Here is a 19,440-nt window from a genome sequence, read left to right on the forward strand (position 1 = left end):
TTAGGTGAAGATAGTGGTTAGTATCATTCAGGCCTTCTATCAGAAATACTGATATTCTTGCCTAGTTTTTAAAAATAAATTACAGAAAAGATGTGTGTTAAAGTCTTAATGATGGTTGTGGATTTGTCTGTTTTTTCCCCTTAGGTCCGTTACTTCATATATTTTGAAGTTCTTTTGTAAGGCACATACATATTTATAATTGTTATCTTTTCCTGATATATTGAACCTTTTATCATTGTCCACAGTGGTACTCTTTGTTTTGGTGTCTATTTTGTTTGATTTTATATAGCCACTCCAGCTTTCTTTTTGCATTATATATCTTTTTCTAGTTTTTCACTATTTTTATTGAATGAAAGATTCTTTAAATCCTATAATGCTTTATAATTTTCAAAAGTTTCACACACATGATTTCATATAATCCCATAATAACCCATTTTAAAAAAAAAGTTTTTCAGTTTTTCAATTTTAATGTGTTTATATTTCAAGTGCATATTTTATAGAGCACATATAGTTGGGTTTTACTTTTATATCTGGTTGGGCAATCTCTGCCTTTTAAAAAAAATTATTTATTTATTTATTTGCCATGCTGCATAGTGGTATGCAGAATTCCCAACCAGGGATTGAACCTGTGGCCCCTGCAGTGGAAGCATGGAGTCTTAACCACTGGATTACCAGGGAAGTCCCAGTTTCTCCCTTTTGATTGGAGTATCTGGTCTGTTCCCATTGAAAGTAATTATTGAAGTGGTAGCTTTAGGTCTGCCGTTTTTGCTATTTGTTTTTTATTGGTCTTACTTGTATCAACATTTTGTTCTCTATTCTTTCTTTTATGTTTTCTTCTGTGGTAATCAGGTATTTTCTAGTTTTCCATTTTAATTTTTTTAAATTATTTATTTATTTATTTATGTATTTATGGCTGTGTTGGGTCTTCGTTTCTGTGCGAGGGCTTTCTCTAGTTGTGGCAAGTGGGGGCCACTCTTCATCGCGGTGCGCGGGCCTCTCACTATCGCGGCCTCTCTTGTTGCGGAGCACAGGCTCCAGATGCGCAGGCTCAGTAATTGTGGCTCACGGGCCCAGCTGCTCCACAGCATGTGGGATCTTCCCAGACCAGGGCTCAAACCCATGTCTCCTGCATTGGCAGGCAGATTCTTAACCACTGCGCCACCAGGGAATCCCCCATTTTAATTTTTTGATTGACTTTTTGCTATGTCTTTCTGTATTACTTTTTTTTAGTGGTTGCTCTAAGGTTTACAACATACATCTTAAAATTAGCCCCAATCAATTCAGAATTAATATTTGAATTACTTCAGGTAAAACATAGCAATTTTGAAACAGTGTATTTTTGTTTGCCAACTCCCAGTGCTATTTTTATCATGTATGGCTCATGTATGTATGTCATATATTTATACATAAATATAAAATGTAAGTATATGTATGAAGTATATATATATTTGTATTTACCACATATTTACTTCTGGGGGTCTTCATCCTGTTGATATTAGTAGTTGCAATTTAATAGCATTCTCCTTCAGACTTCTCCTAGTGACTCTTTTCTCTAAAGGATAAATCCATTTCATTTTTGTTTATTTGAAAATGTTTTTATTTTCTTTCAGTTTGAAGAATAGCTTTGCTGGATATAGAATTCTTGATTAACATTTTTTTTCTTCTGCACTTTGAACATTTTATTTCAATTTTTTCTGACTCCTATAGTTTCTGGTAAGAAGTTAGTCATTAGTTATATTGTGGCTTTCCTGTGTGTAATGTATTTTTTCTGGCTGCTTTGAAGAATTGCAATTTTTCTTTGACTGATGGCAGTTTGACTATGTTGTACCTAGGGATGATTTTCTCTTTGTTTATTCTGATTGAGATTCATTGAGATTTTTAGTTCTATAAATTAATGTTTCCCAACAAATTTGGAAAGTTCTCAGACATTACCTAAAAAAAATTTTCTTTCCCTCTCTCTCTCTCCTTCTGGCACTCCCATTACACCTGCTTAGATCACTTCATAGTGTTACCAGAGTTTTCTGAGGTATTGCTACTTTTTTATTTAATGTTTTTTTGTGTCTTTTTCAGCTAGGACAGTTTCTATGGATCTATCTTCAAGTCCACTGATTATATCCTCTCATTTCCTGTCTGCTTTTCAGCCCATTTAGCCCTTTTTAATTTTAGTTATTTACATTTCAGCTCTATGATATCCTTTTGAAAAAATAATTTCCACTTTTCTTTTGAGACATCTTATCAATTATTGCTAGCAAACTTTATTATAATTCTTTTTTTTTAAGAACATGTGACCATGCTCTTTTTTTTTTTTAATTTTTATTTATTTATTTAGTTTTGGCTGTGTTGGGTCTTCGTTTCTGTGCGAGGGCTTTCTCTAGTTGCGGCGAGCAAGGACCACTCTTCATCGCGGTGTGTGGGCCTCTCACTATTGCGGCCTCTCTTGTTGCGGAGCACAGGCTCCAGACGCGCAGGCTCAGTAGTTGTGGCTCACGGGCCCAGTTGCTCCGCGGCATGTGGGATCCTCCCAGACTAGGGCTCTAACCCGTGTCCCCTGCATTAGCAGGCAGATTCTCAACCACTGCGCCACCAGGGAAGCCCCTATAATTCTTCCAACATATTTTCTGTTAATTCTTTGAATATATTTGTAGTAACTTTTTTGATGTCTTTACCTGCTAAATTCAACATCTGGCCCAAATTAGAGTCAGATTCTGACTACCTTTTTCCCTGAATATAGGTCACAGTTTTCATTCTTTGCATGAGTACTAATTTCTCCCTGAAACTACATATTATAGAAAATGTAATGAATTCTGGCTTCTGTCATGTTCTCCTGTGTACTATTGGGTTTTTGTTCTAGTAGGTGAACACCTGTCTGGATTCAAACTGTAGACTTTGTCTCTTCTGTAAACAGCTGTTATTTGTTTTTAAGGCTTCCAAATGCAGCCCTTTTACCTGTCCCTTGTAGTTATCCCCATAGCTATAAAATGTGGCAGCCAGCCAAGAAAATCCTTTTTGAGGTGCAGCTCACCCTCTCTGTGCTGCCTTGCTTCTGTGATTTTTTCTTTTCTATGACCCCTGTCTCCCCAGTTTCTACCTGATTCAGGCTCTATTCTCTCATTCTTCTGACTGATGCGGATTCAGCTTTCTTCAGCTGAACCACTCATAGTTGGGGAATGCCCTCAGTTAGATAAGCACCAAATTTAGAGTTCTGGTTCTGTTTAAATTTCAAAAATATTTTTTTTTCTAGTCTCTGAATACTTTTCCCACCAGGGTCTTATGCATAGTTTAGTTGCCAGCCAGGGATTTGTACAGTTTGCTCTGAATTTTCGTCTCGCTCCTTCTGAGGCTCTATTGCTGCTAAAATTTCCCCTTTAAAATTCCAGTTGCTTTCCAAGCCTGAACTCAGTCTGTGGCTCCTTTAGCTAAAATAAGCTATTGTGGTTCCCACTGCAGTTCAACAGCCATAGCTATGGAGGTTGGCTAGAGCCATGGATCGAATAGCCACAGCCTCAAAATTCTTAACTTTTCCAGGTGCAGTTTTTTCACAGTCAAACTTTCCTGTTGCTTTTGCTTGTGTTTAGATGCTTTCTAAGATTTTTTAATCATCCGAATTTAAATTTTAGCCAGTATTTTGTAGTCGTTATCTGTGGGGGTCACGTTATCATCTCACCTCTCCACCATTACTGGAAGTTGAGCCCCATCTTTATAAAGATATTTTAAGATAAATTATAGACATGTCATTTTACATCTAAATATTTCATGTGCAGCCCGCAAAAATAAGGACATTTCTTAAAGTATCCACCGTAACATTATTGTATTTAACAAAATTAACAATGAATCCTATTATCTTTTAATACTGGTTCACATTTACATTTCTCCATTTGTCCCCAAAATGTCTTTTATGGTTGGTAAACCAGAATTCAAAAAGACCCACAGACTCTAGTCGTTGTATCTTTTAAGTGTCTTATTTGGAATTTTCTTCTCCATAATTCTTTTTTTTTTTTTTAATTTTTGTGTTTGGCCGTACCATGTGTTATGTGGCATCTTAGTTCCCTGACCAGGGATCAAACCTGCACCCCCTGCAGTGGGTGCGTGGAGTCTTAACCACTGGACATCCAGGGATGTCCCCCTTCTCCCTAATTCTTAAATGACATTGAGTCATTGAAAAAATAAAACAGGTTATTCTGTGGAGTGTCCCATATTCTGGATTTGTCTGGTGTTAACTTGTTCTATCTCTTGTATTTCCGATAAACTTAAAGTTAGAACTAATGTCTTGGTTAGAGTTAAGTTAAACATTCTTGGTAAAATATATCCCAGGTGATGATGTATCTTTCATGATTCATACTGTTAGGATTTATATAGCGCCTGGTTATTCTGCTATTAGATGGATTATTGGGTTCAGGTGGTCTTCAGTCTCCTTTTTCCAGATCATTTCTTCAGAAGATTACTTGATTAGCCAACTTGGAAATCACTATACCACCTAGAATCACTTAGTGATTCTAAATATTCATATTAGGATATTGTATATTCTAATATTCTAAATATTCTAATACTCTAAATATTCATATTAGAATATTTCCACCCTCCAACTCTTAATTCATGTCATCACCAAAATGAAATTATCCATAAATTCTTCCTAGCTCAGAGTGAATCCACAAAATTAAAAGACATCTACATTGAAATAAATTATCCCAGTGAGTCATCTAAGGTGTATACATACTGCCAAGTATCCTCTGCTTTCTATATATCTATCTCCTCTGTAGCTATGCTTCATGAGTCTCTGGCTTCTAAGAAGATAGACATTGTTTTGCTGATAACTTACCATTCATTTGTTTATTTGATTAACATAAAATGCTACAGTGAAAAATTTTAGGACAATTAAAAATACCCATATAGGCGATTAACAGATATACACTACTATATATAAAACAGGTAGACAACAAGGACTTAATGTATAGCACAGGGAGCTGTATTCAATATCTTGTAATAGCCTGTAATGGAAAAGAATCTGAGAAATATTATATGTATATAAAACTGAATCACTTCGCTATACATCTGAAACTTATACAGTATTGTAAATCAACTATACGTCAATAAAAATAAAATACCCATATAGGACTGGAGTTACTGATATTGATTCTGTTGACCTGGTATTCATAATGTGTTGAATGCCTGAATCAGAGAAAACTTTTTTATGTTATGAAGCTCAAGTCAGTTCCTATATATTAGATTATATCAACTCGATTAAATTTTCTTTTATGTATCTCAACTGGCAGTCATTTCCATGGGCAAAATGAAGACCTTTGAATTATCTTCTTATTTGATTAGGACATGCTGTATTTTTTTAACCTCTTTCTATCTCTTTTCTAAATCAAGATTTAGTTATGTTAATTAGAACTGGTAGGCCCTACAGCCAAATTTTAAATCAAGCCAATGGTCTCATTTTTTGAAATAGCGTGGACGTTTGTATGGGGAAATCTTCCTTTATTACCATTCACTATGGTAGAAAGAAGCAGAGCAATTACTATTGCAGAGTAATTTAATACTGTTTTATTAACACAGCCTTTCATCTTGGTAAGGAGTTCTGGGATTCATGAGGACTCCATTTTCTGTGAAATACTATCCCATTTAAATAGATTAATCCACAATCTATGGTTATAAAAACATAAAAAAAAATAAAGAACTACAATCTGAGTAGAGAATAAAATGTAAGAATCAATTAACTTGCATCCTTTAAAAAAATAATTATAATATTATCTTTAATAATTAGATAACACTTTTCCTATTTTTTACCTGAGCTATTGTTCTTTTTTACGCCAGGTACTTGACACATTAGAGAAGAATTAAATTTGGAATTAAAACTTGACTAGTGGTCCAAAATAATTTAGAGTTTAAATCATTCCGATAAAATAAATCGTAGAAATGGATGTTTGTTTTTATGTGGTGGATGGCTCTTTTAGCAGACATTATTTGGTGTTTCAGTTACAGTTTACTTTCTCTGCCCAGTAAGTTTCCTGGAGAAATGGTGTTGTAGGCATTTTAGAGAACTTATATGAAAGAAAATTTTTTATGTAACGCTTCCTGTGTAGAAGCAACATTTAAACATAAACTTTTCTCATAATACTTCTTTCTTTTAATAACAGCTATTACTTCTCCCAAGGAGAAGTGAAAAATTAAATCACAGAGAAATGAAAGGATTGTTTAAGACCAGATAGTCTTTAATCCAATTGAATATTCATTTTATTCTTCGTATCTGAGCGCTCCTTTAATCCTCCAGATCAGAGGATGTGTGTTATGTTGTTTTCTGTATGTATTCTGCATGCCTATATTGCCATAAGTATGGAATAAATTTGCTCTGTGGCATTAAAGACATTAAAAAAAGCCACATTTTTTTTTTTTTTTTTTTTTTTGATTTTCAAATAAAACTCAGCTCAGGATCCCATTAACTAACCATAATGTTTTCCGGGCTCAGGATCATATTCTTCTCCTCAGCCTCTGATTTCCCCACATTGGGAGGAAGTAGATCTCAGCTTCAATCTGGGAGTCCCACTTTAATCCTTTCCCTGCTACCTGCAGTGGATTGTCAGGAAGTAGGGTGGAGCCAATCCCACCTTGACCTGCTGAACATTACCGAATGGGCATTTAGGCTTTTTTTCATGCCCTCCACCCAGGAGTCCTAGCCTGCTGGTGGTAACAAGGGTCAGGAAACCTTTTTTTGTTGGATCAGGAGAGCCTCACTTGTTTTTTCAAGACCCCCAAACTATACTTTAAATTTCACGTTGAAATTGAGTCCCCCCGACACTGAGTTCCCCTGCTGAGTTTATGATTAACCTCTCTATCCAAAACTTTATTCCCATTCTTGTCATGCCCCTGTTCCCCTCAGGATTGAGGGGTATCAAAGAAAAGGGGGGGCTGAAACCCAACAGGACCCTGTAGGGCCCTCCCAGGTACAAAAGCCCCTTTGTGCCCCCCATTTCTTGTTTGTAAAAAAAAAAGGCTTTAGTCTCCTAGGCTTTCGTCTCTTTCTGCCTGCCTGCCATTGTCTGAAAGCTTGTGCCTCCTCTTCTGTTTTTGCTCAGTCATGAGCATCTTTGCCAAGGCTGCCAAACTCTAGTACTTATTGTCTAGACTCCTTAGGTACACGCACAGGGATCCTTCTTAGATTTATTACAAGCCCCAGAAGGGCTGTGTACACAGGTCAGCGTCCTCCTTGGGAGACCCTGTCCTCCACTGTTTGGGGAGTACAGATCTTCTGTACTTCCTTCATTTCTGCAGCTCTACTCAGAGTAGAGCTTGTATTAAACCTTGTGTAATGCTGTTTTGAAATTAGTTTTGAGAACAATTCTTTTCTTTTTTTGGCTGCACCACGCGGCTTGTGGGATCTTAGTTTCTCGGCCAGGGATCGAACTCGGGTCCATGGCCGTGAAAGCCTGAGTCTTAACTGCTGGACCGCCAGGGAATTCTTGAGAACAATTCTTAAATATCTGGGAAACCAACACTTCCAGGACACAAAACCCTGGTTTTCTTGTCAGTGCCCATATGGGGAAAATGTAATCTACCTATCCTCTTTCTCTTGCTTATTTTTTATTGATCTTACTGTTCTGTAATGCTTTTCCCTTCCTGTATTCTTTCTCCTTTTCTTCTCAACTCATTTTCTTTCTTCTATCTTCCCCTTCTGTTTTTTCTCCAAAGAAAGCAGTACGGGCACAGCAAATCTAAATCAGTGAAAGGAATGGGAACGTTATCTATCTGACATCTCTGTTGATTCAAGTGGGAGTTATGCCCATTTTCCAGGGAGAAAAAAAATTGTATGTGTTCAGATGGGACCCCAAAACCACTTATTGTAAAGTACAAAATATAATAGTTGAAAAATTTATAATGCCAGTACAATGGTATGTTTCTTTCCTTTTTGCAAATTCATTTTGTTTCTGTTTTTCAGCTTGTAACAAACATTGCCTGAACCTTGAAGTAAAGATAAGCTTTGTCTTATCTCCCTGGGTGAAGGAGACAGCTAGGGAGAGCAGTACGTATCTTAGTGGAAATATTTTGCCACGGGAGGGGTGGCTACCCTCATTTCTTAGAACATTTAAAAAAAAAGAAAAAACCTTTTGGATCAAAGTGAAGGAGCAGGATTGAGATTCATCCATAAAAATGGGATGGAAAAATTCCTGGCAGAGCTTCCAAGGCTGGAAAATCACAAAGTTACATTTTCCTTATCCACAAAAGGTCAGGAAGTTTGTTTATCCCCTGGGTAATTGGTGCCCATACTCTCAGACATTTCCCAAACCTGCCTATCTTTTAGGCTGCCCTTCCTGCGCTGCTCTTCAACCCCCCAAACATCCCACCTCCCTCCCCATGCCCCCAGGCCTCTGGGGAGCGTTGCTGAGGCCATGCAGCCTTGCCTTCGGTCCTCTCCTTTCCACTGGCACTCACGGGGTCCTACTTGCTGTAAGTGTGGACTGATTTTCCCAAGGGCATGCCGTGGGGGTGAAGTCAGTTCTCCAGGTTTCGTGAAAAAGGTTATGGGCTCTGAGCCAAGCTCTATCCCAAACTTGGCAAATGGTCAGCCGATCAGTGGTCTGCATCGGGGGACATGCCTCCCCACACTGTGTGTGGGCAGAGCTCTGTTATGATCTCTGTACAAATGATTTACATGCCTCTTAGAATCAGATATTTCATGTCTTTTGTCTCATAATAATAGGTTTAAAGGATTGAGGGACAGGGGAGAAGTCAAGGTGACCATTTCAGATGGTCATTACCTTGTTCATAAAAGAACCCTATACATTTGCCAGTATTATTACAGGCTAGTTAGTTTAAGCCATCGCCGCCCCTCCGCGGTGCCCGGGGTGAAGGACAATATTCCCTCCCTCTCTGACCCTTCTATGGCTGCTCTCACAGAGCACTGATGAATTAGTTCAGGAGTGGTAAATGAGAAGGACATTCGAAGTATCCCACAGCTGAAGCAGTTTCCCTAGAAGAGAGCAAAGAGCTTATTTAGGAAGCTGTTTGGTTTTTGTGAAAATCCTCTTTTTATATATTCATTACGAAAAGAGGAGTGAGAATTGAATGTTCTGGAATGAAAGAGTCTAGTTGCTTGCAGAAAGGGCTCAGGATAATTAAAGATGCAACATTTTCACCCCTGAGTGCAGGATAATATTAGCTAACCAAGTGGCAATGTCATAGACAGGGCTTAATGATTCGATGGGGTTTACCAGTTATGAGATGACGGAAGAGGGGAAATGAAGTCGGCTGGAAAGGAAGAAGACAAGACTAACTCCGGAAGACCTTTTAACTCCTTCTACTCTCTAATTAGATTGCATGAACTTCTAGAAATGGTCAGACGCTGGTAAGAGTCTTATCGAAAGTTTACATATATACGTAAATATGTATAATACAAAGAGATATAGCCAAAAATAATGTTCAAATAATTTTAAAAGGGCAGGAAAAGGAAGAAAAAAAATCACTGAGGACAAAAAGCAACATAACCTAACAGTAGATCTAAATCCAAACATCACACACACACACACAACACACACAACACACACACAACACACACACACACAACACACACAACACACACACACACAACACACAACACACACAACACACACACACACGGTATTGTCTCCTGCATTAATTTGGCAGGTAGTTTTGGCTGTGTTTCTTTACCTGTTGGTGTTCCATTTCCATATTTATAAAGCCAAGTTCATACTGCTGGCTGAGGGGCTCACTGAGGGGCTAGGAGGGTTAATGAGATCTTACATTGGTCCTGAATATCAACCTTACAAAGTGCAGAACCAGACTCCATTTTCCATCCCGGACCATAAAATTCTACGGAAGAGTGGGCAAGGGACGCTGTGTTTTCCTTCTCCAGCCCTCACACTTCACCCGGGACGTTTAGCTCTAACACTGCAGTTCCTGTCTTTAACCTTAACTCTATTCTGATTTCTAAGAATTAATTTGGACTTCGGAATTGCGACCAAGGTGTAGTCTGTTAGTTGATGTTGACAGATTTCTGTTACATTGAGACCAGAGAATTTAGTGGCAAGTCTGTGAGAGGGCAGGCAAGAAAGAAAAAAGAATGTACTGAAGACCAGAAGACAGTAATACATCCCCTGGAATACACAATGTGCAGAAGCGAGATAGGACCCAGGAGAAATATTGTACAGAATAACACAAGTCTCCAGTGAGGAATCAGAATCTCTGTGATTAGCATCAGTAGGAGTAAGAAAAATGACCTTTAAAAAGGAAAGGTGGCCTGCAATTTCCCATTGTTTTGCTGTGAGTTCCCCGCTGCTGCTTTCTCAGTACTCTTTTCCTGGGTCTGGAAGGTTCAGGGCTGGCCAGCTCTTCTCTCCAGTTCTGCCCCCTGCAGTGGTACTAAAGGGTCAGAGTTATGAGCAGCAGACTCTTTGTGGGGAAGAGCTACATCATTTTCAAGGGGACCTCAAATAATTTAGTTCAGCAAAATACCATTCTGATCGGCCAGCTCCATAAAGTGCTGCTGAGCTGGCAATAATTCATCCGCCTCCTTCAGCAGCTACCATTGAAACTGCATCTGAACACTGAAAACAAATATGCTTTCACTGTATGTCTGAAATCTTTAATTCAGCCTCAGAGTTCCAGAGGAAATACTGCATTGCAGCTCTCCTGTTTTTGCAGAGAACCTCTGTTGGCCGGTGGCTGGGAGAGGAGGGGCCACAGCAAAGGCAGCCTGTTTTTAGCTCCACTCAGCAGATCCCTCAGCTCCAGGACATAATGAGAAAAGCGTCCTCAGCTAGCTTGGTGGACAGAGTTGGCTGGGGAGAGAAGGCTAGATACATAGGTACTGATGAAATCAGGTTTGATTATCTTCATTGATTCATTTAAAACATCACTGGGTGTTTATCAAGCAATACATTTTCTTCAAAGAGTAGACACTTTTTGATGCTCTGGAGAATTTATAAAATAGATTCAAGTTGCCAGATACAGTCTCACCATTCCCACGGGCTTTCTTTACCGCAGTGGGTGGACATTCCACGTCTTGGCCACTAGCACGCTGGCTGGAGACATTTACGACAGTAGTGCTCATGCATGCATACATTCGCGCATGCGTTCTCCATGCATTTATTGAATATTTCTGCCATATCCTGGACACTGGAAATGCAGGTAAACAAGACTCAAATCATCATTTGCAACAGTTGCTTCTTCATCCTCACCAAACTGCAGTTCTCACGTGTGTCCGGACGTCTCTGCCACCGCTCTCCTTCCTGTGCTCCTCAGGGCCCCAGGCTGGCTCCAATGCAAGTGTCCGTGTTCTAGTCGGCCAGTGCTATTTCACATCACTTTTCTATACATTTTTGCTGCTAAATTCCATTTGCTAAAGAGTGGAGCACACACAAGACACACGAGCATCTCTCCTGCTAAAACTGACTTGTGATTTTGGTACTACCACTGTTCCCATTTGGCAGGTGGGAACCACGTGGTGAAGTGACTCGCCAAGGCCGTTTGGCTAGTGAGAGGCAGAGCTGAGGTTCTGAGTCGGGCCTTGGATTCTTGCCAGGGCCCTCAGCCGCTTCGCCTCTGGCCCCAGCTGGTCTAACGATGAGCCGTCTCTGGCTTGGGGAGAGCAGAACCCAGCCAGCACCTGCTGGGCTCCGTACATATGCACCAGAGGCCCCTCAGAGGTGGCTTGTTTTACATTTTGACCTCCCTTATGAACAGATCCCTCCAGTCTTTCCATGGCAGTAGTTTGGGCTCACAGGGCGTGTATCTCTACTAAAGAACAGTCTGCCAAAGGCTTGCCTTCTCTTCTTTCCTTCCTTCAGTGAATTGTGTTATCTAATGCCTGTATTAGGGTGTTGTCTACTTGAGGCAGTTATGACGGTTTCCTCCTGAAACACATCCAGCTGAAATTCTGCTTTAGCAACCTGGTGCATTTTCCCTTTAATGGTATAAAGAGAATCACACACACACACACAAAACCCACTGTATGATACTGGTGTATTTTCACAACAAAACATGGCTTCTAAAAATCATGTCTTGAGTTTAAACAGAGAAGCCTTGGCTATTACTCCAAAAGGAGGTTTGTCTGGGAAAAAAAAAAGTTTTGCAGCTGAGAGCAGTTTGAAAGAGACTTTTGGTAAGCTTTTTTTCTTACCTGTTTAACAGCTTAAGGTTTAGAGAAGCCTAAGTGAATTCACCTATTGCATTTGAGTCCAAAAACTGAATCCATTAAAGATCTGCCTTGAGCCTGCCGTGAATTTCAGGGCTCCTAGGAGAATGCTCCAGGCTCACTTTACTGGTTTGAAATTGCATGGCCTCAGGCTCCACCGTCTTTATTTGGAGTAGGATGGGAGCCGGGGAATTCGTTCAAAAGCCGCAACCACTTTTTCCCTTTCCTCTCTAATTTCTGTTGTTCCGCGTTGGTTCCACACCATTTGCAAAATTTTAAGAACCATTCCAGAGGACCTAGGTCATAGCAGTTAGAATGAATATGATTCTATCACTTTTTCTATTATTTTTCATGTTTGTACCCACGCAGTCCGTATGTATGTGGTTTGGGCCTTGGAAATTTGGAGGATTGAAAAAATACTGCAGACCTTCTCTCCAGCCCCAGATGGAATTTTTATTTGTTTTTGTTTGTGGTTTTGGTGTGTGCGTGTGCGTGCGCGTGCGCGTGTGTGTGTGTGTGTGTGTGTGTATTGGTGGGGGAAAAGGGGGAAGGGAGAGAGGGAGAAAGAATATAGAAAACAGAGAAAGGGAGGACTTTGATCTGTGACAGCCAGACGTGCAGAGAATGTAAGTGTTCTCTGCAGAAGGGGATTCAAGAGGTAGAAAACAGGATCACTGCTCAGAAAATTAAATCACAGGTTGTGTATATATCATGCCTGCCCCATGAAGCAGAGCAGGACCCACTGGGCTTAGGCTCCCCTCCGAGCGGGTTTAGAGGTGGGTTGCTCATTCTAAAAAACCTGTTACTGTCGTTTGATGTGAAACGAGGGCTAGTCAGTGCTGCTAAATTGGTCAGTAACAGCAGGAGCAGAGAGAAGGGGCGGCTTAGGCAGTGACTGACACTGGAGTCACGGGGCTGGAGCGCGGACCCCGCAGAGGACGACGGGGTGGGAGGGGGACGGTGGGGGGCGGCAACTGGAGACGTGGCTGTCTTGACCGTGGATGCAGAACATGACTCCAGGAACAGTGTGTCCGGGCTCCAATCCCAGTTCTGCGCCGCGGATGACAGTGTGGCTCTGATTGAATGACTTAACTCCTCAGCCTCAGAATCCTCCTTTATAAGCTAGTAATAGTAAGAATGAGACTTAGTTCTAGGGGTTTTGAGAGGATTAATGAAGTAATGAATTTCAAGCCCTTGGCACAGTGACTGGCACGGAGTATGTACTCAAAAATATTGGATTATTATTACTCTTCAGCAATTAGATGTGCCAGAGGCTGGCTAGTTTTCTTCAATCCCATTTTCCTTTTCCCCTGGACAAATAGCTGCTATATGCCCCCGCCTCCATTGTATCAGGTGAGGCCATTTACTAGGCTGCAGGAAATGGCTCGTGGGCAGAAGCAAGTATACCCCTTCCAGATCTGGCCCATCAAGCCTCACGTGCAACGTCCGTGCTTTCTCTCTTTCTCCATCTGCCCTCATCTGCTGGATGCCGAGATCCATCAGAGGACCCCTAAGCATCAAGGGATAACGGACCAACAAGTGAGAAGGAGCCCGAGTCCTTGCATGACCAGCACCTGGCAGACAAGCGCCCCTCTCACCAATTGTACTTGAGTTAGAAATGACTTTGACTGTGTGAAGCCACTGAGATTTCTGAGTTAACATGTTTAGTGACTAGTGAGTGTCCCTTTATGACACAGGACCTCATGTGACTGTCAGAGCACGCGGTAAGAATCTGAAAATCCATGTATGAAAAATTTCTTACTTTAATTTTGAGACAAAGTTGGTTATGAATTAATAATAAACTACCACGTGGTAAAGTGGATGGAAGATATAGTATCAAATGGAAATAATCAGAATCTTTACTTATCTAGGACTAAGACGAAGGCACTGACATGGCCACCTCAGGAGTTTTTAAAAAAAAAAATCAGTCCTTCAGTGAGTCATGCTGGTTCATGTTGGTGGTACAAGCACGGGTTATGCAGCTAATGCTCTAAGGGGGCTGTTTCTTCTCCTGGAGCGTGTGAGTCAATCCTTTACCAGCACAAAAGTAAAAGATATGGGTTCCCTTTCATATGACTTGTGGATGTAATTCCTCCTGTGAACTGGATCCAACAGGACAAAATAACCCCACCCCACCTCAAATTCTTCACAACACTGGAGCTAATATTTTGCCTGATTAGCCTAAAATCACGAGTGGGTTATCAGAAGAAAAAAAAAAAAATCAAGGGAGAAATAAGCTGGCAGCGAGCCAAGTCTTGGCCTCCAGGAGAGCTTGAGGAGCAGGTTGCTGTCCATGGTCACAGGAACCGCTCTGCTCTGTTTGCCTTGACCTTCGGAGCTTGATACACCCAGTAACAGGGCATTCAGAGCACCAACACTTCCAGGCAAGAAGTGGGACAGAGGAAGGACAGGGGTCTGAAAGTAGAGAGAGAAGGAGTCTAATCCCTCAAACAGAGCTTGAACATGTGAAGAGTGACTAAGGGGCTGGGGAAGGGAGCAGCCCGCCATCTCCATCCTCAGAGCCCCTGGGTGAGGGGCTTGAACAAGGCCCCCTGAGGCTTCTCTTCCCAGAACTCTCAGGTCACTTACGTAACTCGAGAGTCTTCAGATTCCAAAGAGCCTGGCTTCTTTATTGTTGCCAGCACGACTCAAGCTCTGCTGAGTTTAATGGGCACTTTAAGCACCTTAATTTATTTCCAACCATCAAAATTGTTTTCAAACCTCTTGTTTTGTTCAGAGATTACTCTCCCACTTAAAGTTTGCTTCAGATTGAAGGACAGAGAAGTAACATTGGTTAACTTGAGTCTGAGGCTCTGAGGGAATGAGTCTGAGCCGTGGTAATGAAGAATCTGCTTGTGGCTGTGAGGGGAATACTTCTGGAATCTGGAAAGGCAGTAAGGGCTCTAGTTAGTGGTCAAACTGAACAGTTACTTCTGAAACCAAGTGAATGGAGCCTTGAAAGTGCAAAGTAGACCTGATGCACACAATTCAGGCTTAAAGAGGTGGTTTTCCAGCTGATTGTGCTGAGCTCTGTAAGTTAATTCAAATTTCTGTACTCAGTTTCCTCTCGTATTTTCTTGCCTAAATTTCTTGACTGCTTCATCTCTTCACTCACCCAGTCATCCTTCCATCCATCCATCCACTCAGTGACTTGATTGCACTCCTGTAATGAGCCGGTCACCGCCCCGATGCAGGGAATGTTGGGTGAACTGCATGGAGCCGGCAGAGCCTCGCTGCCACCTTGAGTTTGTTCTTCCTCCATCGTTTTCATTCAAGTACCAGCCTCTTTGTTGGCTGACTCCCGTACTGTCCGCTGTTAAACTCGTCTCCCTGTATCAGGTTAGCAATTCTTTCTTATTCCCGCAACCACCTTGACATTTATAATTGTCATATGCCATCTCACCAAGCACTAAATTTTTAGCATGGTGACAGAGTAGAGCTCAACTCCTGGAGATGGGGGGTGAGCATTGGGATAATCGCAGGTGAGAGAACATAGTTTCATACTTGAGGTGGGTACCAGGGGACCTGAAGATGAGTGATAACGTATCGCTGTAACACCTCATTGAAAATCACAGTTGGAAAGATCCTAACAGGTTATCTCGTCCAATTTCCTGGGAGTCAGAAATCTTCGCTACTACGTCTGTATCAGATCAAGAGCCAACCTCTCCTTTAATGCTTCTAGGGATAGAAAGCTCATTCAGCAACACACTTACGGATTCCTCTGAACTATTATAAAGTTCTCCGATATATTCTCAGTGATGTCTGCCTTTTTATAACCTCAGTACTTTGGTCCTTGTTTAATCTCTCTATGGAAACAATAAGAATGTCCAATTTCTTTTCCATGTCACAACTGTATTAATGTGGACTTTTTCATTTGTAAGTAACCAAACCCTACCTTAACTAGCCTAAGCATAAAGGGGAATTTAATAAGAAAGATGCAGAGTTTTCCTATGGGACCCAAGGACAGAAATGCACAAATGCATTAGGCTTGAGGAGTGATCTAGAATCAGAGACTCAAAAGCACCAAGATTCTTTCCATGTCTTTCATCTCTCTCTCTCTCTCTCTTTCTCCCCCCCCACCCCTTCCATAATTCCTGGAGAGGCCGGTTATTGCTCTGGTTGAATCAGATTTGTTCACCTCTGAACAAATCTGTGTTTGTATGTTGTGTCATATATGAACACGGCCATTCCTGCTGCAGTCATGTGGAAAAAGGGGAAAAAGAGGGCCAATTTCTAGAGAAAGAGTATAAGGGAGGTAATTCTGTATATTCTGTGAACACCGTATCTCAGTGTCATTCAAATAACACATTTTTTTGATTTGGCATAGTTTATTACAATTAATATGCATGTAAAACCATTTAAACTCCACAAAGTAAATGGTTTATCCTCCACAATAACCAATAGATAGTCTGCCGTGATGTTCCAGAATGCTCACTATTTTAACGTGTATGTTTCACAGAAAGTCATAGTCAAACAAATAGGATTATAATACATTATTTTAGGGAAAGGATGTTTTGATCCACGTTTTCTATTAAAATAAACAAACACATACTTCCTTTTTTGGCCAAAGAGGGTAAATGCCCCACAGTGAACTCACAAAGCAAACTCAGATAGTTTGTTATTTGTCATTCAAATGTTATATCATTCAGATAACAAATATTTGAATGCAGCAATATTTGTAAATATTCCTCCTAATTTTATCACCAGGTTATGTATCTCCGTTTTCTCCAGCCCCTTTCTCAGATGACTCAGCGTCCATGCAGACTACTTCCCTATCTGTTTTTTAACTTTTCAAAATTTTGTCATAAAAATATGGCTTCTAGAACTCATCACAACAGATATATTTTATCAACGTGCAGTTACGGTCATCTTGGCAAAGTTGGAGACCCCCTGTGAGATTCCTTCTCTTAGAGCTTACCGCTTCACCTGACCTGGAAGTTTCCATCACTGGTAAGGGTTATGGTCCCAAAGAAGTTTTTCTATATAGAGAATTCAAGATGAAAGACTGAATAATGCTATTGGCCAAGGACTATCTGAATCCAAAGCAAAGTGAAACCTTATTAATAATATAACTGAAAAAATTTGCCCTGAGAACATTGGGCTATTACTTACACCAAGGTTTTAGAGACATATTGTCTTCTTTAGTAGTTAAAATTCATGAGCTACAAATGGTAAATGCATACAGCAATTTTTTTTTCTTTATATACTACTTATCTCATACAGAGTGGTACTTAAATGGTACTTTAAAAATCACTTTATGCTTTGTAATTGGTGTAAGCTTCATTGTTTCCTAAAATAACAAAATTACCTTTACCATTGCACTATTTAATTTAATTTAATAAATCATTTATTAAGAACCAACTAAAGGCGTGTATAAAAGGTATTATGCTGGAAGTGAATATGGCTTTTGAATTTCAGGAGCTCATAATCTAATAATACACATGTATATGCACACACACAAATTTTAGCAGAAGGTGTGTCTCAGGCTTACCTAGGGTAGCTACAAAGATTAGAAGACAACAAATACAAATAAAGGGCAGTATGGAGGAACAGTGAGCTGTTGAGATTTGGGGCCAAGTAGACTTGCTCTTCAACCCAATGTCTGTCCGTTACTCTCCATGTCCCTTCAACAGGCTAAATATCCTCTTGATTCTTAACTTCTTCCTCTGTGGAATGGGAAGAACAATATTTATCTGACAGGGTTTTCATGAGAATGAAATAATATCATAAAAATACACTGAGTACTGTTTCATTTTTTCCATCCCACAAACATTTAGAAGCTTTTAATGTGTTAGAGGATTCAGATAAAAGTGCTACCAGTCACTATGCAATGTAGTAAGTGCTGCAACAGAAGACTAAATTGAAGAGTTTGGACTGTATCTTTTTTCAAAAGTGGAAGCCATTGACAAGTTTAAAGCAAAATCGTACACTTTTAAATGTCCATTTTGAAGAAATAACTCTGGTCCTAATATAGTGAATAGATTTAAGGAGACAGAATGAGGGCAAGAGACTTGTTTGTCATTGCAGAAGTCCTAGGCAAGCGTTGAGGAACAAAGGCAGTAAAACAGGACTAAAGATGAGGGTCCAGGTATAGGGTAAGCAGGTGGCTCCTTTATGGAGAAGAGAGGAGGAGAAGAGACCAACATGGCTGTAGACTTAGGTGCCAAGGGATACAAGAAAATAAGAAGGTGTTGGGTAGAGGACAATGGAGGAATGATCTTCTGGACATGCTGAATTTGAGGTGCATGTGGGACACCTAGGTGGAGATTTTTAAATAGGTATTTAGACGTTAAAGAGGAGAGCTAAGGAGAGAAGTCTAACCCAGAGATGTGGCTTCAGGCTCTGCGAATTAGCTACGTCACCCTCCCCTTTGTTATGCACCAGAGACCACTCCCTGGGCTGCAGTGAGTAATACCTACTGGGAGTAAACACTGGAAACCTGTCATCAGTATGACAGATCTTGCCTTTTACTGGTACGAACATACCCAGAAGTTTCTTATTTACCAGAAAACCACTCATCTAACCATTCATTTGTTGCCGTCTAGGACAAAACCGTCGACAGCAGCTCATACTGAGGTAATAGACTTGGAGACCAGTTAGTCAAGAGTGGTCATGTTGGGTCCGATTCATGTCAGGAGTTGGAAAAGAAAGTCTCTGCTCTAAAATCTGTCATAGAGACACTACAACATGAACAAGTGGTAAAAATAGTGGTTTAAAAATTTATTGTTGAAAGACTTAGAAATTTAATAAAAATTTCCAGGAAATCAGTAGCTTCTGGAAATGTGTGAGTCACAGGGAAGGAATACTTCATCTCCTGGCCAGAGGCTGACTACCTAATGATGATAAGTCATCTTTGCCTCCTCTCCGCTGGGCTCTCAGGCCCATAGTCAGTTGCCAAGCATTAGTTATCTGACCTTGTAGATAATTCTCTTCCTTTTAATTCCTTGCTCTGGCACTAATGACCTGAGCTTGAGCTTTCACACCAGATTCCTTCCTACCTTCCAAACCACTCCACGCACGACACCACGTGGATCTTCTTAAATCGCTGAACACGGTCCAGGCTGGCATTCAGGCTCCGCAGCAGTTCACCCCTAAGCTGGCTTCCTTGCCTCCCTCATGCAACAAACGTTACAAGTACAGCTGGAAGCTAGACTTTTTCTAAACGCATATTGCATTTTCCTCTCTCTGCATTGTCGCTCCTGCTGTTTCTTCTGACATGCCCTTTCTCCATCTTCGTTCTTCTTCCTCCACCCGCCCCACTGAGCCCTTACCTATCTTCCACAACCAGCCTA

The 19,440-nt window shown here is 40.5% G+C and overlaps 2 long non-coding RNA genes across 2 annotated transcripts in view; one reads left to right on the forward strand and one right to left on the reverse strand.

Annotated features, from left to right (window-relative positions):
* LOC309646931 overlaps nucleotides 1-19,440 on the forward strand; it is a 312,876-nt gene that overhangs the window by 17,048 nt on the left and 276,388 nt on the right. The gene's annotated exons all lie outside the window — the stretch shown is intronic.
* Nucleotides 16,864-19,440, reverse strand: part of LOC309646930 — a 73,179-nt gene continuing 70,602 nt past the window's right edge. Inside the window, exon 4 of the long non-coding RNA XR_014255665.1 lies at nucleotides 16,864-17,814. This is a non-coding gene — a long non-coding RNA (uncharacterized lncRNA). The remainder of the gene's footprint in view (nucleotides 17,815-19,440) is intronic.

Source organism: Balaenoptera physalus (genome assembly GCF_965194825.1).
Source record: "Balaenoptera physalus genome assembly, chromosome: 17".
Classification (NCBI taxonomy): Eukaryota; Metazoa; Chordata; class Mammalia; order Artiodactyla; family Balaenopteridae; genus Balaenoptera; species Balaenoptera physalus.